The sequence below is a fragment of the Impatiens glandulifera genome, chromosome 5, assembly GCF_907164915.1.
Source record: "Impatiens glandulifera chromosome 5, dImpGla2.1, whole genome shotgun sequence".
Taxonomy (NCBI): domain Eukaryota; kingdom Viridiplantae; phylum Streptophyta; class Magnoliopsida; order Ericales; family Balsaminaceae; genus Impatiens; species Impatiens glandulifera.
The window spans coordinates 32,555,972-32,580,383 of NC_061866.1; the positions used below are offsets into that span (position 1 = coordinate 32,555,972).

A 24,412-nucleotide genomic window follows, 5' to 3' on the forward strand; every position below is an offset into this window, starting at 1 on the left:
TTGTAAATAAATTTATGTAGTCTATTCCATTCTTTGAGATTTCCTTAACGCTTTAATTTCCACATCCATAGTATTCTTTAATTCATTTCTTTTACTTTATAAAGTGGGAACTAGATAAATTTATTTGTCTTCTTCTATTTATTCTTCCTTATTATATATCCTGGATACCTCTCTCTACTAGATTACTTAACCTAATAAGCCGTCTTCTCTTCTCTCTTCTCTCTTCTCTCTTCTCTCTTCTCTCTTCTCTCTTCTCTCTTCTTAAAGATTTCTTTTTTTTTTTTTAAAGGTTCCTAGGTTGAATTATATTTTCCTAAATCTTTTAGCAAAACAATCTCCGCTCTCCAATTATGCTTATTTGTGTCGTTCATGTCATCCCGTTCATGTTGCGATAATTTCAAAAGGCCCGTAAAGACTATTGATTTGAATTATGTTTTTTTAGATTCTTCATTCGTGTCGTTAACACCGTATTTATTTAAATCCTACAATCAATAAATAAAAATACTATAAATTATAGATATCTTTTCAATATAATCCATTTATTTATATATTACTTTTATTCAAAAATAGTCCAGATTTTTATTTTGAAACCAATGAATACGATACTTTTTCTAAATTAATTATTTATTTTAATCCCGTGCAATGAGCATATATACGCATTTTTAGAAATAAGTTCGTTGGCTTAGGATTATTTTAAAATTATAATTTGAGTGCAAAAAATGAGTGTATATAAAATGCCAATTTTTGATAAAGTTTGAAAATAAATATAAATTTTAGAAAACGTATGTCAAGCTTGATAAATATACGCCACCCAGAAAATCCCTAATTTATAATTTTATTTATTCATCAATTTAGAAAAGTAATAAAAGGGCGGAGAGATAAAATCTGGCAATCCACGTTATCAAAGATATCCTTACTCTAATGCCTATTAGGCAACATGTTGTATGATTTAGATCTTAGAGTGTTTTCCTCTAATCTCACCCATGAAGTATGGTGGACTTAGTTTTTAACTAACCAAGGTTTGTTCAACTTTTGACTCGAATTAAACTTTTGACTCGACTAGAGTTAGTTTTTTAACTACGGCTAAGGCGTGACTAGTAATGCAAATGTTTGACTCAAATTGGGATATTGGGAAATCGTAAAACACTACTCGAGGTTTTGACCATGTGTGGGTGGATGCCCTATGGGTATATATTAATGTTGTTAGATATCTTGTCTTGAATAATAGAAAATATATATACATATGATGTTACAAATGAATTAAATAAAATTAAATATAAAAAAAACGAAATCACCGATTGAGATGTTAATTTGAGGAATCTGTTAGACACATTTCACTTAAAACAGTTCCAACGTCTTCCGTTTGTGCTGGAGCTTATCGTACATGGTTGTCTCCCAGAGTACAACGAATCTAATAGTGATTCTGCACTGAAATTACTACTCGTCATACTTGATCAGCGTACCTGAACTATCACTAGGTTTCAACGGAAATATCGAGCAAAGAACTCGAAAAAACACTCACAAAACAAGAAGAGGGCTTTTAGAATTCTAGAGTGAGAAATATAAGATGATAGAGTTGTTTGAGATTAGAGATGAGAGGTTTAATTTTTGTTGAAAAGTTAAACATTTATAAAAATAAAATCAACCATTAATCATTGATCCAACAACTGACCTTGATTGCCTCTTCATTGCTCCTTATATTTTCTCTTCATTAGAAAATACATGTTACATGATTTTCTAAATTGCTAATAATTCTCTTGTGTTTAAGAACGAATTTGGACCATCACCAAAGCAAAGTTATGTCTTGATTTTAATTTATTTTATACATTTAGATTTATTTTGATTAAGTTTATTCCATAATCATTTAGATATGTTTATAACTTTCAACTTATGTATAGTGTTTTCTTGTTATAGATGAAAAAAATGAGATAGAAAAAGAGATAAAAATATTCTTAGAACTACTTAATGAAATGAGCATTTTCAAGTTAATTCAATGACTTAGAGATTTTATTTATTTAAATTGTACTTACTATGAATGTTTTCTACTCAAAGTTAAAATTAGTTTTATTTTTACATAAATCTTAGTATTTTTACTCTACAAGTATGACCCAGTGGAAAAAGTCGATTTAAGAAACTAAAATGTCACAAAATTTATTAATAAATTTATATGAATGTAGGGTATCACACTTTGAATGTATGAGTCATGATAAATGCCAAATTTTTTATTAACAAATATTTACTAGCATAAATGTTAGACTTAGATACTTGTAATTGGTTTAGGCAATAAAGTAATTTCTCATGCCTCTTTAAAACTACAAATTAAACAGGATAAATAATTTTAAAAAATGAGTGGTTTTAAAACAAGTTCTTATTTCATACATGTTTATATGATAAAAACAATTATTAAATGTTATAACCCATTGTATTTCTTTATTTTTGTTTGTGTATGTAGATACATTGACTCCAAATTCATGAGTTATGAAAGCATCACATGCCTTGAGAGATTTGGGTGTTAGCGAGAAGAAAACAATGTCTGTGTTGGAAAAACTTTTGAAATTATACGATAAAAATTTGCAACTTATTGAGGAAGACAACTATAGAGTACTCGCAGATGCTATATTTGAGCAAGATGAAACGCCGGTCTGTATCTTTTCTTTTTTTCAATAATTGATTATTTTATTTTTCTCTTATTATTATTCTTTCATTTTTAACAGAAAGAAGAAAGACCTAATGTTAAGAAGTCGTGTCTAAAGAAGGAAGAAACGAATGGTATCTTGTTCTGTACTAATAATTTTCCGCGAAACAACCATGGTAATATTAGTAAACGCCATTTTGGTGCAACTACATCATCAACAATTATAAACAAAGGAAAACAACCTTCAATAACACTTGAAGGTATGTGTGATGGAAGTGAATAATTTAATATTTTTCATGTTTAATCTATCTAATATTGTCCATGTAAAAAATAATATGTTATAAGTATTAACATTGATTTGTTACATTGTCCAGATAAAAAAACTTCTTCAAATTTGTCAACCGAGCTGAGATTTGCGAAAAAAGGAAATGTTTCAAAAATTATAGAGAAAAGACATGACATTTCAAAAAGGCAAGAAGCAGTTGTCATTACACTAGTAAACAAGATTAACAATGAACCTACTCCAATATTTCATTATATTTCAAAAAATGTGATAAATGACAAAGCTTATGTAAAATTTTCAATTGCCCGAATTTATGATAATAGTAATAGCTGTGCAACTTGTCACGGTAATTGTGTATCATCTTTTCCACCATGTCATGAATGTGCCCGGGAGACTCTTGGCGATTTTGCATACAACGTGGATGGAATTGTAAAAGAGGACTTTATAGACCAATGTATCTCTATGAATCGCTTTCCAAAAAAGCACAACAAATTTTACTTTAAGGGGGACTGTCCGCTTTAAAAATTGAGAAATGATGCCAATTTGCAAGATTGTCAATGTAGAGGACATTTAATAAAGAAATTCATTAAAGAATGTTGTTGGAAATGCGGATGCAATAAACAATGTGGGAATCGGGTTGTGCAACGAGGTATAAATAAAAAATTGCAAGTTTTTATGACACCTGAAATTGGTAAAGGATGGGGTCTTCGAACCCTACAAGACCTTCCAAAGGGTGCTTTTGTTTTTGAATATGTTGGTGAGATACCTACTAACGCTGAGTTATACGAGGGAGTGTTGGCCAAACGAGATGGTGAAGTGCATACCTATCTTGTTCTACTTGATTCTGATTGGGGCTCAGAAGGTGTCTTAAAAGATGAAGAAGCTCTATGCGTGGATGCTACTTATTATGGAAATATTGCAAGGTTTGTTAATCATAGGTAAGTTAAGGAATTTAATTAATCTCAAATTTAATTTTGTGAAACTTTATTGTTAATGTGTTATTTATTTATTGTGTTAGGTGTTTTGATTGCAATTTGCTTGAAATATCAGTGGAGGTGAAGACTCCAGATCATCATTATTATCATGTAAATATTTGTGAAATTTTGGGCAACATTTTCACATAAATGAGTCATTTTAATAGATTCATTATATTATCTCCTGTCTTTTTCTCATTTTTAATAAGTTATTTTATATCACAATGTGTATTTAATTGATTACCATTCCAGATCTCCCATTTTGTACAGCTTGCATTCTTTACCTCAAGAGAAGTGAAAGCAATGGAAGAATTAAATTGGGTAAGTAGTGTTATCCAATGGTTATTTAGTCTAACACACATTAATAGAATTTTCAATTAGTTCATTTAGATTATGATTTAATCACATATAAAGTTGACATGTTACCAAGTGTTCAAGAAATTTTTAATTAGTTCATTTATAATATCTTGGAGTTTGATTATAAAACTGTTATTATCAAATATATATCTTGATAGGACCTACATAAACATGCCTGATTTCCTGAAGAATTCTTGTCAACCAAACCTCATGACAAGTAGAACCAACAATATTAATGGACACAGCTTTTGTAGATAATAATGAGACTATTGGCTGCATTTTGAAAGACCATAAACTGCTCTACACACAAAAATAGATTTGTTTTTCTTGTCATTTAAGTCTTTCATACTTGTACAACACCATAAGATTCATTGTCCCTCTAAGTTATCTCAATATTCTTTTTCTGTTGCTGCAAGACTGGATTATGTTGTCCTTTCCATAAATATGTTAATGAGATTGCCAAAAAAGACATGATGGTTGGTCTGGTTAGAATCAAATACAAACACATGATGGTTGGTCTTGCTTTTCTCTTTAGCCTTCTTCCTTTTCTAACTTTCTTTCAGGAAGGATGGGATTTACAAAAGAGTTACTCTTATACATTCTTTAATATTTATAACATTTAGATAGAAACTAGTAAATTAAATTAGTTTTTCAATTCTTTTCAAATAAAGTAGTTTTTCAACAATTAACTTTTTACTATTGTTCATTAGTTATTCTTATTGGAACATCTATTGATGTCAAAGAGACTATATGTGTAATTATTCTTATTAATATTTATAACATTTAGATAAAAATGAATAAATGTTGAATTTACATCCAACCTTGGAGATGAAATGACAATTTCAGCTCTAATTGCATTTGTAGTCTATTCCATTCTCTGAGATTTCTCAAAAGCTTTAATTTCCACATCCATAGTATTATTTCATTTTTTCTTTACTTTATAAAGTTGGAACTAGATAAATTTATTTGTCTTCTTCTATTTATTCTTTCTTATTATATCATTTGGATACTTCTCTCTACTAGATTACTCAACCTAAGGAGCCGTCTTCCCTTTTTAGAGGTTTCTAGGTTGAATTATGTTTTCCTAAATCATTTAGCAAAACAATCTCCACTATCTAATTATGCTTATTTTTGTCGTTCGTGTCATTCCGTTTATGTTGCGATAATTTCAAAAGGCCCATAATGACCATTGGGTTGAACTATGTTTTTCTAGACCCTTTAGCGAAACGATATGTGTCGTCTGTGTCATTCGTGTCGTAACGCTGTGTTTATTTAAATCCTACCATTAATAAATAAAAAGAGTATAAATTTTAGATATCTTTTCACTATAGTCCGTTTATTTATATATTATTTTTATTCAAAAATAGTTCGGATTTTTATTTTGAAACCGATGAATACGATATCTTTTCTAAATTAATTATTTATTTTATTCCAATGCAATGAGCATATATATGCATTTTAGAAATAAGTTCATTGGCTTGGGATTATTTTAAAATTATAATTAGGGTGAAAAAAATGTGTGTATATAAAATGCCACTTTTGGACCAAGTTTAAAATAAATATAAATTTTGGAAAACGCATGTCAAAGTTTTATAAATATACACTTCTCAGGAAATCCCTAATTTATAATTTTATTTATTCATCAATTTAGGAAAGCAATAAAAAGGCGGAGAGATAAAATTTGGCGATCACGTGATCAATGATATCCTTACTCGAATACATATTAGGCAACATGTCGTATGATTTAGATATTGGAGGGTGTTCCTCTAATCTTACCAATGAAGTATGGTGGACTTAGTTTTTAACTCTAACCAAGGTTTGTTCAACTTTTGACCCGACTAAGTTAGTTTTTTAACTACGGCTAAGGTGTGACTAGTAATGCAAGTGTTTGACCCAAATTGGGATATTGAGACATCGCAAAACACTGCACTGTGTCCATGTATGGGTGGATACCTTATGTGTATATATTAATGGTATTAGATATCTTGTCTTGAATAACAGAAAATATATATACATATGATGTTACAAATAAATTAAATAAAATTAAATATAAAAAACGAAATCATCAATTAAGATGTTGATTCGAGGCATGTATTAAACACATTTCACTTAAAACAGTTACATCGTCTCCCGTTTGTGTTGGAGTTTATCGTAGATGGCTGTCTCTTAGGGTACAACGAATCCAGTAGTGATTCTGCACTGAAATCACTACTCGTTGAACTTGATCAGCGTACCTGAACTATCACCGAGTTTTAACGGAAATATCGAGTAAAGTACTCGAAAAAAATACTCACAAAACAAGAAGAGGGCTTTAGAATTCTAGAGTTTGAAAATATAGGATGATAGGGTTGTTTTAGATTAGAGATGAGGGGTTTTATATTATTGAAAAGTTAAACTTTCATAAAAATAAAATCAACCATTAATCTTTGATCCAACAACTGGCCTTGATTGCCTCTTCATTACCCTTTGTATTTTCTCTTCATTAGAAAATACACGTTACATGATTTTCTAAATTGCGAATAATTCTCTTGCATTTAAGCACAGATTTGGACCATCACCAAAGCAATATTATGTCTTGATTTTAATCTATTTTATACATTTAGGTTTATTTTGATTAAGTTTATTCCATATTCATTTAGATATGTTTATACGTGCAAAAAATGAGTGTATATAAAATGCCACTTTTGGAAAAAGTTTGAAAATAAATATAAATTTTGGAAAACACATGTCCAAGCTTAATAAATACACTACCTAGGAAATCCCTAATTTATAATTTTATTTATTCATCAATTTAGGAAAGCAATAAAAGGGCAGAGAGATAAAATTTGGCGATCCACGTGATCAATGATATCCTTACTCTAATGCCTATTAGGAAACATGTAGTATGATTTAGATCTTGGAGTGTGTTTCTCTAATCTTACCCATGAAGTATGGTGGACTTAGTTTTTAAGTCTAACTAAGATTTATTCAACTTTTGACCCGACTAGAGTTAGTTTTTTAACTACGGCTAAGGTGTGACTAATAATGCAAGTGTTAGACTCAAATTGGGATATTGAAATATCGCAAAACATTGTACAAGGTTGTGTCCATGTGTGGGTGGATGCCCTATGTGTATATATTAATGTTGTTACATATCTTGTCTTGAATAACATAAAATGTATAAACATATGATGTTACAAATAAATTAAATAAAATTAAATATACGAAAAACGAAATCACTGATATAGATTTTGATTCGAGCAATGTGTTAGACACATTTTCCTTAAAGTTGTTCCATCGTCTCCAATTTGTGCTGGAACTTATCGTAGATGACTATCTTTCAAGGTACAATGAATCCAGTAGTGATTCTACACTGAAATCACTATTCATTGAACTTGATTAGCGTACCTGAACTATTATCGGGTTTCAACGGAAATATCGAGCAAATAATTCTAAAAAACACTCACAAAATAATAAGAGGGTTTTTGGATTTCTAGAGTGAGAAAATATAAGATAATAGGGTTGTTTGAGAGTAGAGATGGGGGGTTTTATATTATTGAAAAGTTAAACTTTCATAAAAATAAAATCAACCATTAATCTTTGATCCAACAACTGACATTGATTGCCTCTTCATTGCCCTTTATATTTTCTCTTCATTAGAAAATACGTTAGATGATTTTCTAAATTTCTAATAATTATCTTGCGTTTAAGCATATATTTGGACCATCACCAAAGCAAAGTTATGTCTTGATTTTAATCTATTTTATACATTTAGGTTTATTTTGATTAAGTTTATTCCATTGTCATTTACACATATTTATAACTTTCTAATTATGTATAGTGTTTTCTTGTTATAGATAAGAAAATGAAATAGAAAAAGAGATAAAAATATTCTTAGATCTACTTAATGAAATGAGAATTTTCAAGGTGATTCAATGACTTAGAGATTTTATTTATTTAAATTGTACTTACTATGAATGTTTTCTACTCAAAGTTGAGTTTTGTTTTTACATAGATCTTAGTATTTTTACCCTACAAGTATGATTTAGTGGAAGAGTAAACTTAAGAGACTAAAATGTCCTAAATTTTATTAACAAATCTGTATCATGCAAGGGTGAATGTAGGGTGTCACACTTTGAATGTAAGTTTCATGTTAAATGTCACAATTTTTATGTTAGAAATAATGTCTTGAATTAACAGAAAAATATATATACATACGATGTTACAAATAAATAAAAATAAAATAAGATATACGAAGAACAATATCACCGTATTTGATGGTTGATTCGAGGCATGTTTTAGACATATTTCCCTTAAAACAGTTCTACCGTCTCCCCATGTGCTAGAGCTTATCACAGATGGTTGTCTCCCAGGGTACAACGAATCCAGTAGTGATTCAGCACCGAAATCACTACACAACAAGCTTGATAAAGTACCTGAACTATCACCGATTTTCAACGGAAATATCGAACAAAGAACTCAAAGAATACTCACAAAACAAGAAGAAGACTTTTAGAATTCTAGTGTGAGAAAAAATATAAGATAATGTAGTGTTTGAGATTAGAGATGAGGGTTTTATATTGTTGAAAAGTTAAACTTTCATAAAATCAACCATTAATCTTTGATCCAACGGCTGACTTTGATTGTCTCTTCATTGCTGCCATTTGTATTTTACATGATTTTCTTGCAAATAAATTGATAGCAATAAATTGGTAGCAATAATATCATGAAGGTTACAATGACAATTAACAAAATTAAACATATTTAATTTGATAATTGTTCTTCAAGCCATTAAATGTTAATTACATCATTAACAAATTAATTATAATAATTTAATTATTTGGATCAAATTTCACTTTAATTCACGTTTAAATTTTATGTGAATTTCGTTTGAATTTGATTTGATTTTATTTACCCAAATTCTCATTTCCATTCATTAATGGAATTTATGAATTAGTTTAAAATTCTAACAATCCCCCACATTAATGAAAATTGAAAGATTAACCCAGTGAAAGGTTCAACAATTGAATTCTATATAGGATAGGTAGGTGTAACCCTTTGAACCTTCCCTTGTGAAAGCATATAACTTTACTAGCTGATTAGTAGACTCGATGTCGACCTTGAACTATTCTGCCTTTTGTGTAAGCAATTACACACTTTCACATAGAATTCTCCCTGATACATGTCAAGCTCTCATGGATGTGTCCGTTTTGGCCATGGAACACGCGCCTAGTTCTGTGAGAGGGTCTAGAATTGAGCCGTGCAATTCTTTCGAAGCGGCCCCACTTCTCCCTCATATAGGTGATCTCTTTGTTCACAAAGAATCATTAAAAGCGATATGCTTATCCTCGTAAAAATATATATTGTTTCATTATAGGATTAATCCTCAATAATAACTTTCCAAGTCAGTACAAATAGGTTGTCCCATTGAACCTAGTTCTTGGGATCTCCAGTCTGCATAAGTTGGGTTTTCCTTCCTACCAACTTATAGTAGGCTAATGTCTCAAAAGATTTCAAACTATCTCTCTATTCAATAATCTGATTAGTGGATCCACAATGTTATCTTTGACTTACATAGTCAAATTTGATAATTTCATTAGAGAGTATAGTATAATGACATTATGTCTAAGACGTGTATGTCTAGACTTGTCACTGACTCTAAGCTTGTCCAATTTCTAATTACTATCATAATAATTAGAAATTTATGTTGGTACATTCTTAGTTAACCTTGGAACATCTTCTAATAAGAAGCATAGTCATTCGTACATGCTTATCATTTAATTTTTTATGAAAATATTGTTTACTTGGCTAACTAGTAGACAAAATGTCTTTGAACTATTCTGCCTTCGTGTAAACGATTATATATTTTACATAAAAATATTTTATGTTTTGACATAAGTCAAAAATATAGATTATAACGTTTAATTTATTCATCATAAATTTCTTAGAAGATTTCCATACGTAGATTGCACTTCTAAGTGTAAGCATATTCACTTTAAGACGTAAAGTCTTTCATTTAATAATATCAATATATCATTTGATAACAACATGATATTTTGTTTAGTGCAATTCATATCCTTTATGGATTTAATCATTTTTATCGTAATTTTCAACGATAAAAATATCATACAAAAGACATGTAATGAAATAATTTTCATTGTCTTCATGATATATATAATTGTCACATCCACTTTTTAATAAAAGTATGATCAAATTTTCATATCATTATTATAAAATTTGTTATAAGTCATATCAAAACTTTATAAACTTTCTTTTTCATTTATTTCATAAAATCCTTTTGAAGACATTGGTTCTTCAAAGTTTTATGAAAATAATGTCAAAATATGACACGTTTCTTGATTTCAAAATCCTCAAATCTAAAATATCGATTTGAACACCAACTCAGCAAATATAAACAAGACATTTTCTTGTTATTTTCTTTCTTTTTGTAAAGTTGCGCAACTTTATCTTTTATAGAGAACATATTTCTCTAACAATAAATTATCTTTTTATTTATCATAATATACACAATTATTTTTGTGTTATAATCAATAAAAATATTTGCCCCCACATTCGTGTTGGTACCCTTTTTTAAATCACACACTTATATAATTTAAATCAATGATTTTCTAATCAAGAATTTGTCACACAATTCTTTTACAAATTTCTTTTGTTATACTTATCATACAATGAATAAGATAACTATATCATAAATATTTAATTGAATAAAATATAATTTCTATACAAGAGATTAGAATGTTTATTCATATATAAATCATTCTTTACATAATCTCTACATAAGAAATTAAAATATTTAATCAATTAAAATATTTATTTCAACACTTAATTTCTATAAAAGAAATTAGAATATTTAATCAAATAAATATTCACCATATCACATGATTTCTACAAAAGAAATCATAATGTTTCAAGCATCTTTGACCGAAGCCGCTTAAACATTTATTTTCGATTGCACGTTTGCATCCCGCAATATCGGCACGTTTGCCACATTATTCTCAAATCAAACAAGACTTTTCTTGTAATTATTTGATTTCAAAGTATCAAATCCAATAAATCTTTATGATACAATTAAACAATGTATATCAAATATATTATATTATACCAAATTTAATATATCCATATATATGATATTATATATTATTGCTTCTTTAATTTTAGTCACCTCAACAAAAACAACTATATTCATATATATATATATATATATATATATATTTCAATAACTTAGAAACATAATCAAATAAATAATATGTCATATATTATTTAAACAAATATATATAAAATTTCATATACATTTATAAAATACATAATAATTAATTATTATAATTAATCAGAATGTTGACCGTTTAACTTTAATCAAATATAAAAGTAACTAATTATAAGTATTCATGTCATCAATTACTTGTTTCTTAATTAATTAGATGACCTTTAACATTCTATAACAAATATTTGTCAATCAAAAAATACATAGTTTTGTGACAAAATTCAAAATTATCTATTAAAATAAAATAGATTAAAAACAAATCTTTATTTATATATGTATATAAATTTTTAGATAATCATACTTATTATGAATGAACATGAATCATCATATTATTAGCTAATATGCATGATATATATATAAATAATCACTTAGCAATATAATAAATAAAACATAACTACAAATGTACCTCATGTCTTAATCGAAGTAATTACATTATCGTGTTATGAACGATAATCCACGTGAAGCGGCAATGCTCAAAACAAATCTAGGTGGATCATTCTCACTGAGATAATTCTTGCGAAAATATTTCGACTTACATAATTGTCTCTTTTAATGCATGATTAGAATAAGTTCTAACACAAGCAACTTATTTAATCTTAAGAAATTAAAATTTTTATACTCAATTTATTTCATAATTTCTACATAAGAAATTATAATGATTTCAACATTCATAATTAATGTCATTTAGACAAATCATGTTTTTTTTATAAGAAATCATTAAAAGTCTGATTTCTACTAAGAAATTATTGACTACACATTCATCTCATAATTTCTACACAAGAAATTCGAATGGTTTGAACATCAATGTCTAAAGTCATTTTAACTAGTCTGATTTCTACTAAGAAATTATTGACTACACATTCATATCACAATTTCTACAGTTTCATCAAAGAAATTATTGGCTAAATGGGATTTGAACTAGGGACCTTTCGCCTCCTCACACCCTTGCGTCGTTTGAACTTTGAACCATTGTGCAAATGCGCCCTTTTATTGTTGTATTACTGTTTAAGACCTTTTGTCTTCTCTTTAGAGAAACTTATTTTTCTCTTATTTTTGACTTAAACTCTGTCAAACAAAATTGATAACTTAGTATCATAATCAAACGGTAAATATATAAGACAATTTATATGTATATATATAAATAGACTATATTTCGTTAATAATCAACATATCACATTCTTATTAATCATCACGCTTAATTAATTTAAGAATGTATATATATATATATATATTATAATTAATTATTTTAAAACTGAAACCATATGTTTCAATTATAATTAATTTTAATTACTATTAAATATAACCACAAATTTTATTTTATTTTGAAAATTATAAGTTAACCTTTTAGTTACCTTTTCATTTATTAATAATAATAATTCTAGTAACTCTCAAACTTTTAATGAAAAAGAAAACAAATTATTGTTTTCTAAATTATTTTCAAGATAACATTTGTATATTGAATATACAATTTTTTCTTGAGAAAATTTATATGTCAAACATATATCAGCTTATAAAATTAAGCTTTTAATAATACAAGAAAAAATATTAATAATTAACATTATACGTGTATAATAAAGACTTATTTTTATTAGTTGATTCTTCTTCTTATTAAGATCAATAATTTCAACTTGTCGAAATGAGTCATCATCTCTTTTGCAACATCGTGACTCGTATTTCTGAAACATCAAAGACAAAGATTTTCAACGGCAAAAGCTACTAAATAACTTAGCACATGGAACTGTTTTAAGATTGTTAGAAATAATGTCTTGAAATAACAGAAAAATATATATACATACGATGTTACAAATAAATAAAAATAAAATAAGATATACGAAGAACAATATCACTGTATTTGATGGTTGATTTGAGGCATGTGTTAGACACATTTCCCTTAAAACAGTTCCACCGTCTCCCCATGTGCTAGAGCTTATCACAGATGGCTGTCTCCTAGGGTACAACGAATCCAGTAGTGATTCAGCACCGAAATCACTACACAACGAGCTTGATAAAGTACCTGAACTATCACCGGGTTTCAACGGAAAAATAGAACAAAGAACTCGAAGAACACTCACAAAACAAGAAGAAGACTTTTGGAATTCTAGTGTGAGAAAAAATATAAGATAATGTAGTGTTTGAGATTAGAGATGAGGGGTTTTATATTGTTGAAAAGTTAAACTTTCATAAAATCAACCATTAATCTTTGATTCAACGACTGATCTTGATTGCCTCTTCATTGCTACCCTTTGTATTTTCTCTTCGATAGAAAATACACGTTACATGATTTTCTTGCTAATAAATTGATAGCAATAAATTGATAGCAATAATATTTACATGATTTTCTTGCTAATAAATTGATAGCAATAAATTGATAGCAATAATATCATGAAGGTTACAATGACAATTAACAAAATTAAACATATTTAATTTGATAATTGTTCTTCAAGCCATTAAATGTTAATTACATCATTAACAAATTAATTATAATAATTTAATTATTTGGATCAAATTTCACTTTAATTCACGTTTGAATTTTATGTGACTTTTTTTTGAATTTCATTTGATTTTATTTACCCAAATTCTCATTTCCATTCATTAATGGAATTTATGAATTAGTTTAAAAATCCATTATTTTATTAACAAATATTTACTAGCACAAAGGTCTAGACTTAGATACTTGTAATTGGTTTAGGATATAAAAAATTTCTCCATGCCTCTTCAAAACTACAAATTAAACCAGATAAATAATTTTAAAAATGAGCAGTTTTAAAACAAATTCTAATTTCATACATGTTTATGTGATAAAAACAATTATTAAATGCTATAACCCATTGTATTTCTTTATTTGTTTGTGTATGTAGGAATAATGACCCCAAATTCAAGAGTTGTGAAAGCATCACATGCCGAAAGAGATTTGGATGTTAGCGAGGAGAAAACAATATCTATGTTGGAAAAACTTTTGAAATTATACGATAAAAATTGGCAACTTATTGAGAAAGACCAATATAGAGTACTCGTAGATGCTATATTTGAGCGAGATGAAACGTCGGTCTGTCTCTTTTTTTTTTTAATAATTGATTAATTTATTTTTCTCTTATTTTTATTCTTTCATTTTTAACAGAAAGAAGATAGACCTAATGTTAAGAAGTCGTGTCTAAAGAAGGAAGAAACAGATGATGTATTGTTCTGTACTAATAATTTTCCGCGAAACAACCTTGGTAATATTAGTAAACGCCATTTTGGTGCAACTACATCATCGACAATTGTAAACAAAGGAAAACAACCTTCAATAACACTTGAAGGTATGTGTGATGGAAGTGAATAATATTTTTCATGTTTAATCTATCTAATACTGTCCATGTGAAAAATAATATGTTATACATTAACGTATTAACATTGATTAGTTACATTGTCCAGATAAAAAAAACTTCTTCAAACTTTGTCAACAATGCTGAGATTTGCAAAAAAGGAAATGTTTCACAAAGTATAGAGAAAAGACATGACATTTCAAAAGGGTAAGAAGCAGTTGTCAGTTCACTAGTAAACGAGATTAACGATGAACCTCCTCCAACATTTCATTATATTTCGAAGAATGTGATATATGACAAAGCTTATGTAAATTTTTCGTTGGCCCGAATTGATGTTAATAGTAATAGCTGTGCAACTTGTCACGGTAATTGTGTATCGTCTTTTCCACCCTGTGAATGTCCCGAGAGACTCTTGGCGATTTTGCATACAACGTGGATGGCGATTTTTCATAGACCAATGTATCTCTATGAACCGCTTTCCAGAAAAGCACAACAAATTGTATTGTAAGGGGGACTGATCGCTTGAAAAATTGAGAAATGATGCCAATTTGGAAGATTGTCAATGTAGAGGACATTTAATATAGAAATTCATTAAAGAATGTTGGTGGAAAGGCGGATGCAATAAACAATGTGGGCATCGGGTCGTGCAACGAGGTATTAATAAAAATTTACAAGTTTTTATGACACCAGATGTTGGTAAAGGATGGGGTCTTCGAACCCTACAAGACCTTCCAAAGAGTGCTTTTGTTTTTATACGAGCGAGTGTTGGCCAAGAGAGATGGTGAAGTGCATACCTATCCTGTTCTACTTGATGCTGATTTGGACTCAGAAGGTGTCTTAAAAGATGAAGAAGCTCTATGCTTGGATGCTACTTATTATGGAAACATTGCAAGGTTTATTAATCATAGGTAAGTTAAGGAATTTAATTAATCTCAAATTTAATTTTGTGAAACTTTATTGTTAATGTGTTATTTATTTATCGTGTTAGGTGTTTTGATTGCAATTTTCTTGAAATACCAGTGGAGGTGGAGACTCCAGATCATCATTATTATCATGTAAATATTTGTGCAATTTTTGTGCAACATTTTCACATAAATGAGTCATTTTAATAGATCCATTATATTATATCCTATCTTTTTCTCTTTTTAATAAGTTATTTTATATCACAATGTGTATTTAATTGATTACCATTCCTAATCTCCCATTTTGTACAGCTTGCATTCCTTACCTCAAGAGAAGTGAAAGCAATGGAAGAATTAAATTGTGTAAGTAGTGTTATCCTATGGTTATTTAGTCTAACACATATTAATATAATTTTCAATTAGTTTATTTAGATTATGATTTAATCACATAAAAAGTATACATGTTACCAAGTGTTCAAGACATTTTTAATTAGTTCATTTATAATATCTTGGAGAGTTTGATTATAAAACTATTATTATCAAATATATATCTTGATAGGACCTACATAAACATGCCTGATTTCCTCAAGAATTCTTTTCAACCAAACCTCATGACAAGTAGAACCAACAATATTAACGGACTCAGCTTTTGTAGATGATAATGAGACTATTGGCTGCATTTTGAAAGACCGTAAACTGCTCTACACACAAAAATAGATGTGTTTTTCTTGTCATTTAAGTCTTTCATTCTTGTAGAACACCATAAGAATCATTGTCCCTCTAAGTTATCTCAATATTCTTTTTCTGTTGCTGCAAGATTGGATTATGTTGTCCTTTCCATAAATATGTTAAAGAGATTGCCAACAAACACATGATGGTTGGTCTGGTTAGTATCAAATACAAACACATGATGGTTGGTCTTGCTTTTCTTTTGAGCCTTCTTCCTTTTCTAGCTTGCTTTCAGGAAGGATGGGATTTAAAAAAGAGTTCATCTTATACATTCTTTAACATTTATAACATTTAGATAGAAACTAGTAAATTAACTTAGTTTGTCAATTCTTTTCAAATAAAGTAGTTTTCTAACAATTAACTTTTTACTATTGATCATTAGTTATTCTTATTAGAACATCTATTGATGTCAAAAAGACTTTATGTGTAATTATTCTTATTAATATTTATAACATTTAGATAAAAATGAATAAATGTTGAATTTACATCCAACCTTGGATTTGAAATGACAATTACAACTCTAATTGCTAATTTTGTAAATAAATTTGTGTAGTCTATTCCATTCTTTGTGATTTCTCTAAAGCTTTAATTTCCACATCCATAGTATTTTTTCATTCTTTTCTTTACTTTATAAAGTGGAAACTAAATAAATTTATTTGTCTTCTTCTATTTATTCTTCCTTATTATATCATTTGGATACCTCTCTCTACTAGATTACTCAACCTAAGGAGCCGTCTTCTCTTCTCTCTCTTTCCTCTTCCTTTTTAGAGGTTTCTAGGTTTAATTATGTTTTCCTAAATCCTTTAGGAAAACAATCTCCACTCTCCAATTATGTTTGTCGTTCGTGTTCGTGTTCGTGTTCGTGTCATTCCGTTCATGTTGAGATAATTTCAAAAGGTCCATAAAGACCATTGGGTTGAATTATGTTTTTCTAAATCCTTTAGCGAAAGGATATGTGTCTTTTGTGTCATTAGTGTCGTTAACACCGTGTTTATTTAAATCCTACAATAAATAAATAAAAACACTATAAATTTTAGATATCTTTTCAATATAGTCCATTTATTTATATATTACTTTTATTCAATAATAGTCCAGATTTTTATTTTGAAACCGATGAATACGATATTTTTTTATAAATTAATTATTTATTTTAGTACTGTGCAATGAGCATATATACGCATTTTTAGAAATAAGTTCGTTGGTTTGGGATTATTTTAAAATTATAATTAAGGTGCAAAAAAATGAGTGTATATCAAATACCTCTTTTGGACAAAGTTTAAAAATAAATATAAATTTTGGAAAACGAATGTCCAAGCTTTATAAATATACCCTACCCAGAAATCCCTAACTTATAATTTTATTTATACATCAATTTAGGAAAGCAATAAAAGGGCGGACAGATAAAATTTGGCGACTCTAATGCCTATTAGGCAACATGTTGTATGATTTATATCTTGGAGTGTGTTCCTCTAATCTTGCCCATGAATGGGCAAAGTATGGTGGACTTAGTTTTTAACTCTAACCAAGTTTTGTTCAACTTTTGACCCGATTAGAGTTAGTTTTTTAACTATGGCTAAGGTGTGACCCAACTTTTTTAATCTTCCCTTCTCTCTTCTCTCTTCTCTCTTCTCTCTTATCTCTTATCTCTTATCTCTTATCTCTTATCTCTTATCTCTTATCTTTTCTTACTTCTCACTTCTCACTTCTCACTTCTCACTTCTCTCTTCTCCATTCTCCATTCTCAATTCTCATTCTCATTCTCATTCTCATTCTCATTCTCATTCTCATTCTCATTCTCATTCTCATTCTCATTCTCATTCTCATTCTCATTCTCATTCTCATTCTCATTCTCATTCTCATTCTCATTCTCATTCTCATTCTCATTCTCATTCTCATTCTCATTCTCATTCTCATTCTCATTCTCATTCTCATTCTCATTCTCATTCTCATTCTCATTCTCATTCTCATTCTCATTCTCATTCTCATTCTCATTCTCATTCTCATTCTCATTCTCATTCTCATTCTCATTCTCATTCTCATTCTCATTCTCATTCTCATTCTCATTCTCATTCTCATTCTCATTCTCATTCTCATTCTCATTCTCATTCTCATTCTCATTCTCATTCTCATTCTCATTCTCATTCTCATTCTCATTCTCATTCTCATTCTCATTCTCATTCTCATTCTCATTCTCATTCTCATTCTCATTCTCATTCTCATTCTCATTCTCATTCTCATTCTCATTCTCATTCACATTCACATTCCCATTCCCATTCCCATTCTCATCATTTTATCTTTTTTTTATTCCCTTACCTATAACTCTATGTATACCACAACAACTTATACAGGTTTCTATAAGTCCATTAGATTGATAAGTTTTCTTAAATCAGTTAGGCTCGTTTGTGTCATCTGCGTCATCTTGTTCATGTTGCAATAATTTCGAAGGGCCTATAAAGTCCATTAGGTTGAATTATGTTTTTCTAGATCCTTTAGCGAAACGATAGGTATCGTCCGTGCCATTCGTGTCGTCAACGCCGTATTTTTGTAAATCCTACAATAAATAAATAAAACACTATAAATTTTAGATATCTTTCTAATCTAGTCCATTTATTTATTATTACTTTTAATAAAAAATAATTTAGATTTTATTTTGGAAATCGATGAATACGATATCGTTTCCAAACTAATTATTTGTTTTAATCCCGTGCAATAAGTCCATATAAGAATTTTTAGAAAATAAGTTCTTTGCCTTGAGATTATTTTAGAATTATAATTAGAGTGCAAAAAATTAGTACGTAGAATGCCACTTTTGGATAGAGTTTGAAAATAAATATGAATTTTGGAAAACGCATGTACAAACTTGATAAATAAACACTACCCAGGAAATCTCTAATTTATATTTTTTTATTCATCAATTTAGGAAAGCAATAAAAGGGCCAAGAGATAAAACCTTGGCGAGATCAATGATATCTTACTCTAATGCCTATTATGCAACATGCTGTATGATTTAGATCTTGGAGGGTGTTCGTCTAATCTTACTCATGAAATAGGGTGGATTTAGTTTTTTAACTCTAACCAAGGTTTGTTCAACTTTTGACCCGACTAGAGTTAGTTTTTTTAACTACGATTAAGGTATGAGTAGTAAGTCAAGTGTTTGACTCAAATTGGGATATTGAGACAATGCAAAACACTGCACGAGGTTTGTGTCCATGTGTGGGTGTATGCCTTATGTGTATATATTAATCTCACGTTACTCTAGTATGAAGAACAACTATGTGAGATAGCTGAGGGGTTGATGATCTTCTGTAGGTGAACGACTATATCATATTAATTTCACGATCTTAATCTCAGGTGTACGTGTCTAATTAACCCGAGTTAAGTGACTAATTATGTAAGACATTTAGAGGGATTTGCGTCCATGTGTCGGTGGACATCTTCTGTATATACATTAATATCACACTTCTATAGTAGAAATACCAACTATGTAACATAACCAAGGGATTTTCATTATCTTTTGGATTGATAAAAACTATACATTAACCTCTTACTACTGTAAGTCTAAAGACTAACTATGTGAGATAGCTAAGGGATTGGCGTCTAACTTAGTTGGGAAATTATATCATATTAATCTCACGATCCCTGTCTCGAGTGTACATGTCTAATTAGTTTGAGTTAGATTGTACAAGACAACTAGTGAGTTTGCGCTAGTTTAGGAGATTGGCATCTGCAATGCATACAGATCTTGTGATTGCGTAGTTTGGGGAGCTAGGTGCATGATTACACAAGATGAGTTTGTGTTGCAACATTTGCACGATGAGTAACTTACTACTTGATCTTAAAACTACTTTATTCCTCGATGAGAACTTTTGTGCAAAGATACTTCGATGATTGTTGACGTATAAATAGGAGATCTGGATGACATAAGCTTAAAGAGATTGTCTCACTCTGTTTCATCATTTTTTTTCTTTTTTAGGGTTATGACCATGTCATTTTTTTTTGTGAGAAATTTCCCTTAACATGAATTTGGATATTTTTTTCTTGAAGGCTTCGACGCTTTATCAATTTTTCATTGAAGACTTTGTTGCTTTATCATTTTGTTGAATACTTTGTTACTTCATTATTTTTTGGATAATTCCCTAGTACACGATCTAGAGGTTTTTATTTCTTTTTATTGCGAGTTAAAATGGACATTGTTCCCTCTCTCATTTTGATTTTCAAATAGCTCACTTCTTTTTTTGGATCAAAATATTTTCAGAGTTTTTATTTTTGTTCCATTATTCAAAAGAGTACATAAAACTTAGAATTGAGTTTATGCATATTTTCTCTCATCAAAGACTATCGGTACAGTTGTAACTTTACAAACACCCAATCATCCACTTGGTAAACATAGTCTACTCTTTTCTTATCTAACTAAGGTTCATCCAATGTTGTGCGCGTTGCAATTGAAACTTCAAAAGTTTCAATGCCTCTTCCTTTTCCGACAAACTGCGGTCAATTACCTCGATCCTTGAGTCCCCTACTAAGTATAAATGATGAACTGATGGAGGTTGACCATACACGATTTCATATGGTGAGTATAAAGTTGTCGAGTGAAAAATTATATTGTACCACCATGTTAGGATCTAGGTCGCCGCTGGTGGACCGGGGGTTGAACCGGTTAGCGGTTCTCACTCGTAGGGTGGTGGTTAATCCGGTTAGAGATTAACACCGGGGTTTCAATACTACACAACCTGTCACAAACCCTTGAACTAGGTTCAAGCACGGAAGAGGTTTGCTTTCAGGTTGAAGCGGCACACTTGTATGATAGGCGAAATCGGTTTCGGATGATGAAGATTTGGAGATGGTGGGTCGGTTTCAGTAATCTGGATATTCGGTATGGTTAAGTTAGTCGGTTTGGAGCGGTGTAGTTAAGTTAGTCGGTCAGATGATGAAGCCGGCAGAAAGTAAATAACACAACAGATTTTATGGATGTTCGGAGATAAAACTCCTACGTCACCCCTTCCTCTCGAAACCGCGAGAAGGATATTCACTAAGGAATACAAATTCAAGCCGATCGAGACTTATTCTCTGCTCGATAACACTCTTACAATTTATACCGAAATTGTAGAACACACTTTAACTTTCAACACTTAGGCTTTCTAGAATAGCACACTGTTATCACTTGTAGTAAATGCTCTTAGCTCTCGTTATCCCAATGTATGTCCCGCATTTACTCTTCTGCAACTATCTCCTTTTATAGGTGAAATATGCCAACGGTCATATTTCACTGCCTTGAATCTGATTGGCTGATCAGAGGTGCAGTGATTCAGTGTCTCAGAGGTTCAGACCTGCGGTCATCTCCTCAGACCTGGTATCCTGTCTCAGACCTGCCGGTCTGTAAGGCAAACCTGCCGGGTTTGTCTTTTACTTGATATAGGCACTGTCTGCTTGGACAGTTGTCTGTACTTTGAAGATTTCCTTTCTGGCTTATCCCGAAGTAGAAGGATCCGGTAGTACTGTTTTTCTGCAGCCTACAGTCTTTCCTCAGACTTGCATGGATATGGAAGTATTCAGTCTGCTCCTTTGGTATCGTTCTCAACGGGTACCCAAATTGTCTTCTTGTACTGGTCGGCCGCTTGACTTGGCCGAATGTCTTTTGGTAGTGATGTAACCGAACTTCTTCCGGTTATTCTTGTCTTGTGGATGATCGGCTGTTTGATGATTTCGGTTTTGAGCTTTGGCCGATCCTTCCTTTGTGCGGTCACATTCCGAATACTCTTGATCGGTTTGGTAGCTTGACCGGTTAGGTTTCTTCAGTCGGTTCTCTTGTTCATCCGGTCCGGTTCCTTGTTCCTGCGTGAAAAGTTTATTTAAGTTAGGTTTATTTGAACCGGTCTAAATTTATCTAACAATTTCTCCCTTTTTGATTATTTTATTTAAAATTATCAAAATCATGTAAGTTTGCAACCGTAGGCCGGTTGTTTTGTTTGGCCGGATTTTGACTTGGGAGAATTTTCGAAAAATTTTGAGAGAAAAGTTTTGGAAGAGTCTTTATCTTTTATCTAACAATTTCTCCCTTTTTGATTATTTTATTTAAAATTATCAAAACTAAGTAGAAATGCAAAATAAGGCCGGATTCAAAAATAGCTTTATATATTTATATATAGATGACCGGAAAAGACAAGATATATAGAAATACTAAGGCCAAGAAGAAAAAGAAGGATAGTCCCTATTCAGAGTCCGTGAAGTCATAGGCGCTCTTCTTTTTCTTTGGTTGCTGTTGCCCAGTCGGTTGGGAAGATCGTTGCCTTTTAGACCGGGACCGCAACTGTTCTTCGACTTCGTCCTCGACTGGGTCGGCTTGCTGCGAAGTACCCGTAGTGACCGGTTCAGAGATTTCATTTAACATCTCGGCTATCTGAACTTTCTTAGGAGCCTCCCTCCGTCTCTTTTTCGGTGCCGAGGCGGAGGCGGCCGCCTTCTTCTTCTTCTCGTTTTCCTTTGCAAAGGCTTCCAGCCTCCGTGCTTCCCTTTCCAACCGTGCGGCATCCTCCGCAGCTCGGTTGGCCACTTTATCAGCAAACCCTGGGAACAGGGCCTCTCCTCTTCGAATTCGTGCGGTTTCCAATTCCTCTTCGGTCAGTTGAGACGATCGAGGCGCCCCTGTATCCTTGCTAACTTCGGCGTCCAGCGCATCCTGGACCCTTTTGGCTACTTGAGCATCCGCCTCTATAGCCGCGGCGTCCGCGTTCTCCTTAACCTTTAGAATTTCGGCCATCCGTTCGGTAAGTGCCTTTACTTCGGCCACGAGGCCTTCGTTTGTCTTTTCGAGTGCTGAGACCCGGTCGATTGTCGTGTCGACCCGTTCGAAATCCTTCTTTAAGTTGGAGGTCACATCCTCCAGAGTTGCGGTTCGCTGGACACATTTTTCGCGCTCACCGGCCTCTTCCCACAGACCGGCGCCGAGTTCTGAGAGACGTGCTTGATGTTGATCCAGCAGCTGCTTTGTCACGTCGGTGAACTTCATGGCTGAGTCAATTATGTTGTTGCATCTATCCTTGAATGGTTGAAACTTGGACACGTCGTGTTCTTGTACGCGGTCATCGATCCGCTCTGATATGGATGTTTCAAGCTGCCGAAGTCGGTCCTCAACCCATTCTTTAGCAGCCCATTCTTTAGTAGGGTCCGAAGCAGTGACTTCCGTTGGTGAGGGAGGCGCGTGCTCGGTGGGATCAGGATCGGCTCTGTCACTGGAAGCTATCGGTGCAGCATTTTCATTTGGAAGTTCTAATTGTGCCGCATCCTCTAAGGTCGGTACCTCAACTTCTAATATAGGTACCTCAACCTCCAAGATCGGTGCCTTAACCTCTGAAATCGGTACCTCAACCTCCCTTGGAGGTGTTGGACAGTTAACTGGAAATTCTTCGATTACCGGAGCAGTATAGACCGGTACTTGCTTTTGGTTGCATATTACTTCCAGCCGCTCTATTTCTTGAAGTATTTCCAGTTTGCCTTTTGCAAGCTTTGTTAACACCCGCGGTGCTATGGTGTCCACCGATCCCCCTCGTTATACTCTTCCTTAATTTTCCGGATGTGCCTTCTTAGTTTCCGAAGATGGCTTCTCGGTATCAGGAGACAGGTTCGGCTTTGTACCTCCTGAATTGTGTTGGATTTTGTGAGGCGCAAGATCATGTCCTCTACTTCCTCCAATCTGTCGATGCAATCCTTTTGCGGGAAGCTCGGTAGGATTTCTTTATATTTTGTATTGAACCGGTGCTCATGCCACTCCAAATATAGGTCTATAACGTCCTCGTCTCGCTTGTTAATGCCCTGAAAGATTTTCTGGGCTAATCTTTCGGCCTCGGCCTCGTCGGCCTCTTCCTTGTTGTAGCCTTCATCATTGGCTCCTTTATCAACCCCTTCTTCACCCTCGGTGGTCTCAGGATTGGCGCTATGTTCGGCATCGTTCGGACTCCGAGCCGAATGA

At 31.4% G+C, this 24,412-nt stretch overlaps 2 pseudogenes; both read left to right on the forward strand.

Annotated features, from left to right (window-relative positions):
- Positions 1–2,478: 2,478 nt before the first annotated feature.
- LOC124939234 lies at positions 2,479–14,374 on the forward strand (annotated as a pseudogene).
- On the forward strand, positions 14,374–17,334 carry LOC124939235 (annotated as a pseudogene).
- Positions 17,335–24,412: the final 7,078 nt, after the last annotated feature.